The sequence below is a fragment of the Arachis hypogaea genome, chromosome 5, assembly GCF_003086295.3.
Source record: "Arachis hypogaea cultivar Tifrunner chromosome 5, arahy.Tifrunner.gnm2.J5K5, whole genome shotgun sequence".
Taxonomy (NCBI): Eukaryota; Viridiplantae; Streptophyta; class Magnoliopsida; order Fabales; family Fabaceae; genus Arachis; species Arachis hypogaea.
Genome location: NC_092040.1, coordinates 99,219,782 through 99,233,580, shown reverse-complemented (window position 1 = coordinate 99,233,580; position 13,799 = coordinate 99,219,782). Strand labels below are relative to the sequence as shown.

General features: G+C 40.9%; 1 non-coding gene across 1 annotated transcript; it reads left to right on the top strand.

Annotated features, from left to right (window-relative positions):
• The first annotated feature begins 9,415 nt into the window (after window positions 1–9,415).
• Window positions 9,416–9,523, top strand: LOC112804893 (small nucleolar RNA R71). Its single transcript, XR_003203511.1, has one exon. It is a non-coding gene; the product is annotated as a small nucleolar RNA R71 (small nucleolar RNA).
• The last annotated feature ends 4,276 nt before the right edge of the window (window positions 9,524–13,799 follow it).

Here is a 13,799-nt window from a genome sequence, read left to right as displayed (position 1 = left end):
TTTCTGTATACCCTAGGCTACTAGTTCACTATTAATAGGATCTTTTGACATTGTATCTGTACCTCATGACACTTTACACGTTTCTCATTGTATCTTCTACAGCATGAGTCTCTAAACCCCATGGTTGGGGGTGAGGAGCTCTGCTGCGTCTTGATGGATTAATGCAATTACTACTGTTTTTCATTCAATCATGCTTGCTTCCATTCTAAGATATCACTTGTTCTTAAATCGGATGAATGTGATGATCCGTGACAATCATCATCATTCTCAACTATGAACGTGTGCCTGACAACCACCTCCGTTCTACCTTAGATTAAGTAGATATCTCTTGGATTCTTTAACCGGAATCTTCGTGGTATAAGCTAGAACTGATGGCGGCATTCAAGAGAATCCGGAAGGTCTAAACCTTGTCTGTGGTATTCTGAGTAGGATTCAATGATTGAATGACTGTGACGAGCTTCAAACTCCTGAGGGCGGGGCGTTAGTGACAGACGCAAAAGAATCACTGGATTCTATTCCTGCCTGATTGAGAACCGACAGATGGATAGCCGTGCCGTGACAGGGTGCGTTGAACATTTCCACTGAGAGGATGGGAGGTAGCCACTGACAACGGTGAAACCCTTGCATACAGCTTGCCATGGAAGGAGCCTTGCGTGTTTGAAGAAGAAGACAGTAGGAAAGCAGAGATTCAGAAGATGGAGCATCTCCAAAACCTCAACCTATTCTCCATTACTGCAAAACAAGTACTTATTTCATGTTCTCTTACTTTTCACAATCAATCCTGATAATTTCTGATATCCTGACTAAGATTTACAAGATAACCATAGCTTGCTTCAAGTCGACAATCTCCGTGGGATCGACCCTTACTCACGTAAGGTATTACTTGGACGACCCAGTGCACTTGCTGGTTAGTTGTGCGGGGTTGCAAAAGTGTGATTGCAATTTCGTGCACCAAATTTTTGGCGCCGTTGCCGGGGATTGTTCGAGTTTGGACAACTGACGGCTTATCTTGTTGCTTAGATTAGGACTGTTTTATTTTTGTTGGTTTAGAGTCTTTTAGTTGAGTCTAGTTTCATATTTTAAGTTTGGTGTCAATTGCATGCTTTTGTTTTTCTTTTAATTTTCGAATTTGCATGTCTTTAGTCCCTTTTTGATCCGTAAAAAATTCTAAGTTTGGTGTCCTCTTTGTGTTTTTCCCTTAAAAATTTTCGAAAATTAGTGTTTGATTTTCTAAAAATTTTAAGTTTGGTGTCATTTTGTTGTTTTTCTCTTTCCTCTTTTCAAAAATCAAATCTTTTTTATAAAAATTTTTCAATCATATCTTTTTAATTGCTATTTTCAAAATCTTTTTAATTGACTAATTGATTCAGTTCTCAATTTGCTTTGATCTTATTTTCTTTTTAATTTTTGAATTTTTATTTTATCTTCTTTTTTTTTACTTTATTTTATTTTTTTTGTTTAATTCAAAAAAAAAACAAAATTTATCTATTTGCAATCCATATCATTTCCCTTTATCCATTATGGACCTAAGTGGGATTGATCAGTCCAGAAGGACTCTGGGGTCATATGCTAACCCCATTACAACTGCATATGGGAGTAGCATCTGTACACCTCCCATCAAAGCAAGCAGCTTTGAGCTAAATCCTCAACTCATTATCATAGTGCAGCAAAATTGCCAGTATTCCGATCTTCCACAGGAAGAGCCCACTGAGTTTCTGGCACAGTTCCTACAAATTGCTGACACAGTACATGATAAAGAGGTAGATCAGGATGTCTACAGACTATTATTGTTTCCATTTGCTGTAAAAGATCAAGCTAAAAGGTGGTTGAATAACCAACCTACAGCAAGCATAAAGACATGGAAACAGTTATCAGACAAATTCCTGAATCACTTTTACCCTCCAAAGAGGATGACATAGCTAAGGCTGGACATCCAAGGCTTTAAACAAGAGGATAATGAATCCCTTTATAATGCCTGGGAGAGGTATAGAGGTATGCTAAGAAAATGCCCCTCTGAAATGTTTTCAGAGTGGGTACAGTTAGACATCTTCTACTATGGGCTTACAGAAAAAGCTCAGATGTCTTTAGACCACTCAGCTGGTGGATCTATCCACATGAGGAAGACAATTGAAGAAGCTCAAGAGCTTATAGACACTGTTGCTAGAAATCAATATTTGTACTCTAGCAATGAGTTTTCTCCAAAAGAGGAAGTCATGACAATAGTCACTGACCCTAATCCTCAAGAACAGATGATTGAGCTTAATCAACAATTGCTCCTGATGACAGAACAGTTAGCAGAATTTAAAAAGATGCTCCATGAAACTAAAGTTGCTAACAAGAACATAGAACTGCAGTTGAATCAAGCAAAACAGCAAATATCTAAACAGATAACAGAGGAATGTCAAGCAGTTCAACTGAGGAGTGGGAAGACACTGAATAACACTGCTCAAAAGAGCAAAAGGTCAAATAAGGAACAATTGACAGAGGATAACCAACCCACTATTCAAAATCCCTCTGAGGACAGTAAGAGCCCGGAGAGGAATACTTTTGGCGTTCAAACGCCAGAGAGGGAAGGAAAGCTGGCGTTAAACGCCCATTCCTTGCCCAGTTCTGGCGTTCAAACGCCAGAAAAGGGGGAAAAGTTGGCGTTAAACGCCCATTTTCCACCCAATCCTGGCGTTCAGACGCCAAGGGAAGATCAGACAGCTGAGAGTGCTGACAGTAACCCCTATAACAAGGCTTCTTCAACCACTTCTGTAAGGAATAAACCTGCAGCATCTAAGGTTGAAGACTATAAAGCCAAGATGCCTTATCCTCAAAAACTCCGCCAAGCGAAACAGGATAAGCAATTTGCCCGCTTTGCAGACTATCTAAGGACTCTTGAAATAAAGATTCCGTTTGCAGAGGTACTTGAGCAAATACCTTCTTATGCTAAGTTCATGAAAGAAATCTTAAGTCATAAGAAGGATTGGAGAGAAACTGAAAAAGTGTTTCTCACTGAAGAATGCAGTGCAGTCATTCTGAAAAGCTTACCAGAAAAGCTTCAAGATCCAGGAAGCTTTATGATACCATGCACATTAGAAGGTGCCTGCACCAAGACAGCCTGGTGCGCGAAATTGTGAACAATACTTTTCACAACTCTCATAATCCCCGGTCATGAACCCCAAAAACTTGGTGTTCAATACCATGGCATTAACACAACTTCGCACAACTAACCAGCAAGTGCACTGGGTCGTCCAAGTAATAAACCTTACGCGAGTAAGGGTCGATCCCACGGAGATTGTTAGTATGAAGCAAGCTATGGTCATCTTGTAAATCTTAGTCAGGCAAACTCAAATGGATATGGTGATGAACGCATAAAAACATAAAGATAAAGATAGAGGTACTTATGTAATTCATTGGTAGGAACTTCAGATAAGCGCATGAAGATGCCTTCCCTTCCGTCTCTCTGCTTTCCTACTGTCTTCATCCAATCCTTCTTACTCCTTTCCATGGCAAGCTTATGCAAGGGTTTCACCGTTGTCAGTGGCTACCTCCCATCCTCTCAGTGAAAATGTTCCTATGCTCTGTCACAGCATGGCTAATCATCTGTCGGTTCCCTGTCAGGCCGGAATAGAATCCAGTGATTCTTTTGCGTCTGTCACTAACGCCCCGCCTGCTAGGAGTTTGAAGCACGTCACAGTCATTCAATCATTGAATCCTACTCAGAATACCACAGACAAGGTTAGACCTTCCGGATTCTCTTGAATGCCGCCATCAGTTCTAGCCTATACCACGAAGACTCTGATCTCACGGAATGGTTGGCTCGGTTGTCAGGCGAGCACTCGGTTGTCAGGCGATCAACCATGCATCGTGCAATCAGGAATCCAAGAGATATTCACCCAATCGAAGGTAGAACGGAGGTGGTTGTCAGTCACACGTTCATAGGTGAGAATGATGATGAGTGTCACGGATCATCACATTCATCAAGTTGAAGAACAAGTGATATCTTAGAACAAGAACAAGCGGAATTGAATGGAAGAACAATAGTAATTGCATTAATACTCGAGGTACAACAGAGCTCCACACCTTAATCTATGGTGTGTAGAAACTCCACCGTTGAAAATACATAAGAACAAGGTCTAGGCATGGCCATGAGGCCAGCCTCCCAATGATCTAAGATAGCATAACAATGAAGATAGCTACCCCTCGATGTCTCAATACAATAGTAAAAGGTCCTACTTATAGAAAACTAGTAGCCTAAGGTTTACAGAAATGAGTAAATGACATAAAAATCCACTTCCGGGCCCACTTGGTGTGTGCTTGGGCTGAGCAATGAAGCATTTTCGTGCAGAGACTTCTCTTGGAGTTAAACGCCAGCTTTTATGCCAGTTTGGGCGTTTAACTCCCATTTTGGTGCCAGTTCCAGCGTTTAACGCTGGGATTTCTGAGGGTGACTTTGAACGCCGGTTTGGGCCATCAAATCTTGGGCAAAGTATGGACTATCATATATTGCTGAAAAGCCCAGAATGTCTACTTTCCAACGCCGTTGAGAGCGCGCCAATTGGGCTTCTGTAGCTCCAGAAAATCCGCTTCGAGTGCAGGGAGGTCAGAATCCAACAGCATCTGCAGTCCTTTTCAGTCTCTGAATCAGATTTTTGCTCAGGTCCCTCAATTTCAGCCAGAAAATACCTGAAATCACAGAAAAACACACAAACTCATAGTAAAGTCCAGAAAAGTGAATTTTAACTAAAAACTAATAAAAATATACTAAAAACTAACTAGATCGTACTAAAAACATACTAAAAACAATGCCAAAAAGTGTACAAATTATCCGCTCATCACAACACCAAACTTAAATTGTTGCTTGTCCTCAAGCAACTGAAAATCAAATAAGATAAAAAGAAGAGAATATGCAATAAATTCCAAAAACATCTATGAAGATCAGTATTAATTAGATGAGCGGGGCTTTTAGCTTTTTGCCTCTGAATAGTTTTGGCATCTCACTCTATCCTTTGAAATTCAGAATGATTGGCTTCTTTAGGAACTTAGAATCCAGATAGTGTTATTGATTCTCCTAGTAGAGTATGATGATTCTTGAACAAAGCTACTTATTGAGTCTTGGCTGTGGCCCAAAGCACTCTGTCTTCCAGTATTACCACCGGATACATACATGCCACAGACACATAATTGGGTGAACCTTTTCAGATTGTGACTTAGCTTTGCTAGAGTCCCCAATTAGAGGTGTCCAGGGTTCTTAAGCACACTCTTTTTGCCTTTGATCACAACTTTATTTCTTTTTCTTTCTTTTTCTCCCCTTTTCTCTATTTTTTTTTCTCGATTTTTTTTTTTTGCTTTTTCTTGCTTCAAGAATCATTTTTATGATTTTTCAGATCCTCAGTAACATGTCTCCTTTTTCATCATTCTTTCAAGAGCCAACATTCATGAACCACAAATTCAAGATACATATGCACTGTTTAAGCATACATTCAGAAGACAAAAGTAATGCCACCACATCAAAATAATTAAACTGTTATAAAATTCAAAATTCATGCAATTCTTTTTCTTTTTCAATTAAGCACGTTTTTATTTAAGAGAGGTGATGGATTCATAGGACATTCATAACTTTAAGGCATAGACACTAAGACACTAATGATCACAAGACACAAACATAGATAAACATAAGCATGAAATTCGAAAAACAGAAGAATAAAGAACAAGGAAATCAAGGAACGGGTCCACCTTAGTGATGGCGGCTCTTTCTTCCTCTTGAAGACCCTATGGAGTGCTTGAGCTCCTCAATGTCTCTTCCTTGTCTTTTTTGCTCCTCTCTCATGATTCTTTGATCTTCTCTAATTTCATGGAGGATGATGGAGTGTTCTTGGTGCTCCACCCTTAGTTGTCCCATGTTTGAACTCAATTCTCCTAGGGAGGTATTTAGTTGCTCCCAATAGTTTTGTGGAGGAAAGTGCATCCCTTGAGGTATCTCAGGGATCTCATGATGAGTGGGGTCTCTTGTGTGCTCCATCCTCTTCTTAGTGATGGGCTTGTCCTAATCAATAGGGATGTCTCCCTCTATGTCAACTCCAACTGAATAACAGAGGTGACAAATGAGATGAGGGAAGGCTAACCTTGCCAAGGTAGAGGACTTGTCCGCCACCTTATAGAGCTCTTGAGCTATAACCTCATGAACTTCTATTCCTTCTCCAATCATGATGCTATGAATCATGATAGCCCGGTCTATGGTAACTTCGGACCGGTTGCTAGTGGGAATGATTGAGCGTTGGATAAACTCCAACCATCCTCTAGCCACGGGTTTGAGGTCATGCCTTCTCAATTGAACCGGCTTCCCTCTTGAATCTCTCTTCCATTGGGCGCCCTCTTCACATATGACTGTGAGGACTTGGTCCAACCTTTGATCAAAGTTGACCCTTCTAGTGTAAGGGTGTTCATCTCCTTGCATCATGGGCAAATTGAATGCCAACCTTACACTTTCCGGACTAAAATCCAAGTATTTCCCCCGAACCATAGTAAGATAATTCTTTGGATCCGGGTTCACACTTTGATCATGGTTCTTGGTGATCCATGCATTGGCATAGAACTCTTGAACCATCAAGATTCTGACTTGTTGAATGGGGTTGGTAAGAACTTCCCAACCTCTTCTTCGGATCTCATGTTGGATCTCCGGATATTCACCCTTTTTGAGTGAAAAAGGGATCTCGGGGATCACCTTCTTCAAGGCCACAACTTCATAGAAGTGATCTTGATGCACCCTTGAGATGAATCTCTCCATCTCCCATGACTCGAAGGTGGAAGCTTTTGCCTTCCCTTTCCTCTTTCTAGAGGTTTCTCTGGCCTTGGATGCCATAAATGGTAATGGAAAAACAAAAAGCAATGCTTTTACCACACCAAACTTAAAATGTTTGCTCGTCCTCGAGCAAAAGAAGGAAGAAGAGAGGAGAAGAAGAAGAAATGAGGAGAAAGGGAATGGCTTTGTGTTTGGCCAAAGGGAGGAGAAATGGTGTTTAGGTTGTGTGGAAAGGAAGGAGTGAAGGAGGGTTTATATAGGAGAGGGGGAAGGGTAGGGTTTGGTTATTTGAGGGTGGGTTTGGGTGGGGAAGTGGTTTGAATTTAAATGGTGAGGTAGGTGGGGTTTTATGAAGGATGGATGTGAGTGGTGAAGAGAAAGATGGGATTTGATAGGTGAAGGGTTTTTGGAGAAGAGGTGTTGAGGTGATTGGTGAATGGGTGAAGAAGAGAGAGAGTGGTGGGGTAGGTGGGGATCCTGTGGGGTCCACAGATCCTGAGGTGTCAAGGAAAAGTCATCCCTGCACCAAATGGCAAGCAAAATCTCGTTTTGTGCCAATTCTGGCGTTAAACGCCAGGCTGGTGCCCATTTCTGGCGTTTAACGCCAGCTTCTTGCCCTTTTCTGGCGTTTAACGCCAGTCTGGTGCCCCTTTCTGGCGTTAAACGCCCAGAATGGTGCCAGACTGGGCGTTAAACGCCCAACAGCTAGCCTCACTGGCGTTTAAACGCCAGTAGGTGCGTCCTCCAGGGTGTGATGTTTTTCTTCCTGTTTTTCATTCTGTTTTTGCTTTTTTTCATTGATTTTGTGACTTCTTATGATCATCAACCTACAAAAAATATAAAATAACAAAAGAAAATAGTTAATTATAAAACATTGGGTTGCCTCCCAACAAGCGCTTCTTTAATGTCATTAGCTTGACAGAGGACTCTTGTGGAGCCTTAGAAATGCTCAGAGCTATGTTGGAACCTCCCAACACCAAACTTAGAGTTTGAATGTGGGGGTTCAACACCAAACTTAGAGTTTGGTTGTGGCCTCCCAACACCAAACTTAGAGTTTGACTGTGGGGGCTCTGTTTGGCTCTGTTTTGAGAGAAGCTCTTCATGCTTCCTCTCCATGATGACAGAGGGATATCCTTGGGCCTTAAACACCAAGGATTCTTCATTCACTTGAATGATCAACTCTCCTCTATCAACATCAATCACAGCCCTTGCTGTGGCTAGGAAGGGTCTGCCAAGGATGATGGATTCATCCATGCACTTCCCAGTCTCTAGGACTATGAAATCAGTGGGGATGTAATGATCTTCAACTTTAACCAGAACATCTTCTACAAGTCCATGGGCTTGTTTTCTTGAGTTGTCTGCCATCTCTAGTGAGATTTTTACAGCTTGTACCTCAGAGATCCCTAACTTCTCCATTACAGAGAGAGGCATGAGGTTTACACTTGACCCTAAGTCACACAAGGCCTTCTTGAAGGTCATGGTGCGTATGGTACAAGGTATTGAAAACTTCCCAGGATCCTGTCTCTTTTGAGGCAGTTTCTGCCTAGACAAGTCATCCAGTTCTTTGGTGAGCAAAGGGGGTTCATCCTCCCAAGTCTCATTTCCAAATAACTTGTCATTTAGCTTCATGATTGCTCCAAGGTATTTAGCAACTTGCTCTTCAGTGGCATACTCATCCTCTTCAGAGGAAGAATACTCATCAGAGCTCATGAATGGCAGAAGTAAGTCCAATGGAATCTCTATGGTCTCAGTTTGAGCCTCAGATTCCCATGGTTCCTCATTGGGGAACTCATTGGAGGCCAGTGGACGCCCAGTGAGGCCTTCCTCAGTGGCGTTCACTGCCTCTCCTTCCTCCCAAAATTCGGCCATGTTGATGGCCTTGCACTCTCCTTTTGGATTTTCTTCTGTATTGCTTGGGAGAGTACTAGGAGGGAGTTCAGTAATTTTCTTGCTCAGCTGACCCACTTGTGCCTCCAAATTTCCAATGGAGGATCTTGTTTCAGTCATGAAACTTTGAGTGGTTTTGATCAGATCAGAGACCATGGTTGCTAAGTCAGAGGTATTCTGCTTAGAACTCTCTGTCTGTTGCTGAGAAGATGATGGAAAAGGCTTGCTATTGCTAAACCTGTTTCTTCCACCATTATTGTTGTTGAAACCTTGTTGAGGTCTCTGTTGATCCTTCCATGAGAAATTTGGATCATTTCTCCATGAAGGATTATAGGTGTTTCCATAGGGTTCTCCCATGTAATTCACCTCTTCCATTGAAGGGTTCTCAGGATCATAGGCTTCTTCCTCAGATGAAGCCTCCTTAGTACTGCTTGGTGCATTTTGCATTCCAGACAGACTTTGAGAAATCATATTGACTTGTTGAGTCAATATTTTATTCTGAGCCAATATGGCATTCAGAGTGTCAATCTCAAGAATTCCTTTCTTCTGACTAGTCCCATTGTTCACAGGATTTCTTTCAGAAGTGTACATGAATTGGTTATTTGCAACCATTTCAATCAGTTCTTGAGCTTCAGTAGGCGTCTTCTTCAGATGAAGAGATCCTCCTGCAGAGCTATCCAAAGACATCTTGGATAGTTCAGAGAGACCATCATAGAAAATACCTATGATGCTCCATTCAGAAAGCATATCAGAAGGACACTTTCTGATTAATTGTTTGTATCTTTCCCAAGCTTCATAGAGGGATTCTCCTTCCTTCTGTCTGAAGGTTTGGACTTCCACTCTAAGCTTACTCAATTTTTGAGGTGGAAAGAACTTTGCCAAGAAGGCATTGACTAGCTTTTTCCAAGAGTCCAGGCTTTCTTTGGGTTGAGAGTCCAACCATGTTCTAGCTCTGTCTCTTACAGCAAAAGGGAATAGCATAAGTCTGTAGACCTCAGGGTCAACCCCATTAGTCTTGACAGTGTCACAGATTTGCAAGAACTCAGCTAAGAACTGATGAGGATCTTCCAATGGAAGTCCATGGAACTTGCAATTCTGTTGCATTAGAGAAACTAATTGAGGCTTAAGCTCAAAGTTGTTTGCTCCAATGGCAGGGATAGAGATGCTTCTCCCATAGAAATCGGGAGTAGGTGCAGTAAAGTCACCCAGCACCTTCCTTGCATTGTTGGCATTGTTGTTTTCGGCTGCCATGTGTTCTTCTTCTTTGAAGAATTCGGTCAGGTCCTCTAAAGAGAGTTGTGCTTTGGCTTCTCTTAGCTTTCTCTTCAAGGTCCTTTCAGGTTCAGGATCAGCCTCAACAATAATGCCTTTGTCTTTGCTCCTGCTCATATGAAAGAGAAGAGAACAAGAAAATGTGGAATCCTCTATGTCACAGTATAGAGATTCCTTGAAGTGTCAGAGGAAAAGAAGAGTAGAAGACAGAAGTAGAAAATTCGAACTTATCAAAGAAGATGGAGTTCGAATTTTGTATTAAGGGATAGTGTTAGTCCATAAATAGAAGGATGTGAGAAGGAGGGAAGTAATTTTCGAGAATTAAGTAAAAGATTTTGAAAACATTTTTGAAAACACTACTTGATTTTCGAAAATAAAAGTGGAGAAGAAATCAAGTGATTTTTGAAAAAGATTTTGAAATTAGAAATCAAAAAGATTTGATTGAAAACCATTTTGAAAAAGATGTGGTTAAGAAAATTAGTTTTGAGAAGATGTGATTGAGAAGGTATGATTTGAAAAACATTTTAAAAAGATTTGATTTTGAAAATTAAAAACTTGACTAACAAGAAAAGATATGATTCAGACATTAAACCTTCCTCAACAGAAAAGGCAACATACTTGAAGTGTTGAATCAAATCATTAATTGATAGTAAGTATCTTTGAAAATGGAAAGAAATTGATTTTGAAAACACATGATTGAAAAGATATGATTTGAAAAAGATTTGATTTTGAAAAACTTTGAAAATCTGAAAAAAATTGTATTGAAAAACAGAATCTTCCCTCTTGTGCCATCCTGGCGTTAAACGCCCAGAATGGTGCACATTCTGGCGTTTAACGCCCAAAACTATACCCTTTTGGGCGTTAAACGCCCAACCAGGTACCCTGGCTGGCGTTTAAACGCCAGTCTGTCCTTCTTCACTGGGCGTTTTGAACGCCCAGCTTTTCTGTGTAATTCCTCTGCTGTATGTTCTGAATCTTTAATTTCTCTGTAGTATTGACTTGAGAAGACACAAATAAAAAATATTTTTGGATTTTTAATAATAAGAAAAAATCAAAATGCAACAAGAATCAAATAACTATGCATGCAAGATACCAAACTTAGCAGTTTGTATACTACTAACACTAATGAGAATGCATATGAGACACATAAAACACTCAAGTCAAGAGAATTCAAAGATCAGAGTAAGAAATCATCAAGAATTATTTGAAGATCCCTAAGAACACATGAATGGATGCATGCAATTGACACCAAACTTAAGATGAGACACTAGACTCAAACAAGAAATTTTTGGATTTTATGATTTTTTTTTTATTTTTTTTTGTGTTTTTCGAAAATTAAGTGGAAAAAGGTATCAAAATTCTTAATGAGAATCCCAGGAATCATGCAATGTTAGTCTAAAGCTTCAGTCTAAAGGAATTAGACATGGTTGGCCAAGCTTCAGCAGGACATTGCATTCAAGAGCTAAATTGATGAAAATCAATCAGCTTTGGTGATGATAAGAACATCACCTTGAAACACTAGAATTCATTCTTAAGAACTCTGAAGAAAAATACCTAATCTAAGCAACAAGATGAACCGTCAGTTGTCCAAACTCAACAATCCCTGGCAACGGCGCCAAAAACTTGGTGCGCGAAATTGTGAACAATACTTTTCACAACTCTCATAATCCCCGGTCATGAACCCCAAAAACTTGGTGTTCAATACCATGGCATTAACACAACTTCGCACAACTAACCAGCAAGTGCACTGGGTCGTCCAAGTAATAAACCTTACGCGAGTAAGGGTCGATCCCACGGAGATTGTTAGTATGAAGCAAGCTATGGTCATCTTGTAAATCTTAGTCAGGCAAACTCAAATGGATATGGTGATGAACGCATAAAAACATAAAGATAAAGATAGAGGTACTTATGTAATTCATTGGTAGGAACTTCAGATAAGCGCATGAAGATGCCTTCCCTTCCGTCTCTCTGCTTTCCTACTGTCTTCATCCAATCCTTCTTACTCCTTTCCATGGCAAGCTTATGCAAGGGTTTCACCGTTGTCAGTGGCTACCTCCCATCCTCTCAGTGAAAATGTTCCTATGCTCTGTCACAGCATGGCTAATCATCTGTCGGTTCTCGGTCAGGCCGAAATAGAATCCAGTGATTCTTTTGCGTCTGTCACTAACGCCCCGCCTGCTAGGAGTTTGAAGCACGTCACAGTCATTCAATCATTGAATACTACTCAGAATACCACAGACAAGGTTAGACCTTCCGGATTCTCTTGAATGCCGCCATCAGTTCTAGCCTATACCACGAAGACTCTGATCTCACGGAATGGTTGGCTCGGTTGTCAGGCGAGCACTCGGTTGTCAGGCGATCAACCATGCATCGTGCAATCAGGAATCCAAGAGATATTCACCCAATCGAAGGTAGAACGGAGGTGGTTGTCAGTCACACGTTCATAGGTGAGAATGATGATGAGTGTCACGGATCATCACATTCATCAAGTTGAAGAACAAGTGATATCTTAGAACAAGAACAAGCGGAATTGAATGGAAGAACAATAGTAATTGCATTAATACTCGAGGTACAGCAGAGCTCCACACCTTAATCTATGGTGTGTAGAAACTCCACCGTTGAAAATACATAAGAACAAGGTCTAGGCATGGCCATGAGGCCAGCCTCCCAATGATCTAAGATAGCATAACAATGAAGATAGCTACCCCTCGATGTCTCAATACAATAGTAAAAGGTCCTACTTATAGAAAACTAGTAGCCTAAGGTTTACAGAAATGAGTAAATGACATAAAAATCCACTTCCGGGCCCACTTGGTGTGTGCTTGGGCTGAGCAATGAAGCATTTTCGTGCAGAGACTTCTCTTGGAGTTAAACGCCAGCTTTTATGCCAGTTTGGGCGTTTAACTCCCATTTTGGTGCCAGTTCCAGCGTTTAACGCTGGGATTTCTGAGGGTGACTTTGAACGCCGGTTTGGGCCATCAAATCTTGGGCAAAGTATGGACTATCATATATTGCTGGAAAGCCCAGGATGTCTACTTTCCAACGCCGTTGAGAGCGCGCCAATTGGGCTTCTGTAGCTCCAAAAAATCCGCTTCGAGTGCAGGGAGGTCAGAATCCAACAGCATCTGCAGTCCTTTTCAGTCTCTGAATCAGATTTTTGCTCAGGTCCCTCAATTTCAGCCAGAAAATACCTGAAATCACAGAAAAACACACAAACTCATAGTAAAGTCCAGAAAAGTGAATTTTAACTAAAAACTAATAAAAATATACTAAAAACTAACTAGATCGTACTAAAAACATACTAAAACAATGCCAAAAAGTGTACAATTATCCGCTCATCACAGCCCTATGTGATCTTGGAGCAAGCATCAATCTAATACCTGTATCCACTATCAGAAAGCTGGGTGACTGGAGAAGTCAAACCAACCCGGATATGCCTCCAACTTGCTGATGGCTCCATTAAATATCCATCAGGCATAATAGAGGATATGATTGTCAAAGTTGGGCCATTTACCTTTCCAACTGACTTTGTGGTGCTGGAAATGGAGGAGCACAAGAGTGCAACTCTCATTCTAGGAAGACCTTTCCTAGCAACTGGACAAACTCTCATTGATGTACAAAAAGGGGAAGTAACCCTGAGAGTCAATGAGGATGAGTTCAAGTTGAATGCTGTAAAAGCTATGCAGCATCCAGACACACCAAATGACTGCATGGGCGCTGACATTATTGACTCTCTGGTAGAAGAGATCAATATGACTGAAAGCCTAGAATCAGAGCTTGAGGACATCTTCAAGGATGCTCAACCTGATCAAGAAGAATCAGTGGAAACTAAGGAATTTTCGAAAATTCCTCA